General features: G+C 58.6%; 1 pseudogene; it reads right to left on the bottom strand.

Moving 5' to 3' along the window:
* Window positions 1-383: 383 nt before the first annotated feature.
* On the bottom strand, window positions 384-522 carry LOC119343225 (annotated as a pseudogene).
* Window positions 523-1015: the final 493 nt, after the last annotated feature.

Raw genomic sequence — 1015 nt, 5'->3', positions numbered from 1 at the left:
GCTCCCGTGTCCATATACCACGTAGGATCAATGGAGTAGGACGGGGTGCGCCCATGATCATGACTCGTCACCGCGGCAGCCTGTTTTTTCATTCCCCTTGCCATTATTACCCATGCCGAGGAAATCTTGCTTGTAGCGTCGATGGCACCGGGAGGCAATGTGATGCTCAAGGCCACACAGCTGGCAGGCCTGCTGAGCACCACAGCAAGGGCAGCAAGCCACCGGACGGGTGCCGCCAGTGATGGAGGGCGGGGTAGCGCGGGCCTGCGAGGATGAGGCTGCCGGTTTCCCGCCAGGCGATGGTGACGGCTTCTGCGGCTTACCGCGGGTCGCGGAGTTGGCAGAGATGAAGCTCGGGGAGGCACGACGCGCTTTAATGCGCTGCTCATGACCAAGAAGACGTGCATATAGCTCTCGTGGCGGAAGTGGCGCCTCACGACCATGAATATTCTCGATGAGATTATCATAATCATCATCAAGACCATTGAGCACGTGGGTGCTAAACTCCTCATCTCCAAGAGGCTGACCAATTGAGGCCAATGTGTCCGCGAGACCCGACATCTTGTTAAAGTACTCGGTGATAGAGAGACCATCAAGTTTAGTCTCCCCCAACTCAGTGCGTATGGCATGAGCACGTGTCGTAGACTGCGAGGCGAAGCTGCTGTGAAGTGCCGACCAAGCATCTCGGGATGTCACGGCGAAGATGACCAGCGACGACACGCTAGGAGTGAGTGATGACTGGATAGCGGAGAGAATCGCCTGATCCTGAGCCACCCACACATGGTGCGCCGGATGATACGGCGGCGGGCACGGGATGGAGCCGTCCACGTACCCCTCCAGGTACTGGCTGCGAAGGAGGGGTAGCACCTGAGCCTGCCAGGACAAATAATTATCCGGCGTGAGCTTCACCGGAAGGAGGTGTGAGAAGTAAAACGGCGTCGGTGCGGTCATGTGATCCGCATGAGGCTGTGCCGGTGGCGCGTAGCAGCCCATCATCGGGTCCGTCTCCGGGTTG

Source organism: Triticum dicoccoides, unplaced genomic scaffold, assembly GCF_002162155.2.
Source record: "Triticum dicoccoides isolate Atlit2015 ecotype Zavitan unplaced genomic scaffold, WEW_v2.0 scaffold119611, whole genome shotgun sequence".
Classification (NCBI taxonomy): domain Eukaryota; kingdom Viridiplantae; phylum Streptophyta; class Magnoliopsida; order Poales; family Poaceae; genus Triticum; species Triticum dicoccoides.
Note: the sequence above shows the minus strand (reverse complement) of the source record. Positions and strands in the feature narration are given on the sequence as shown.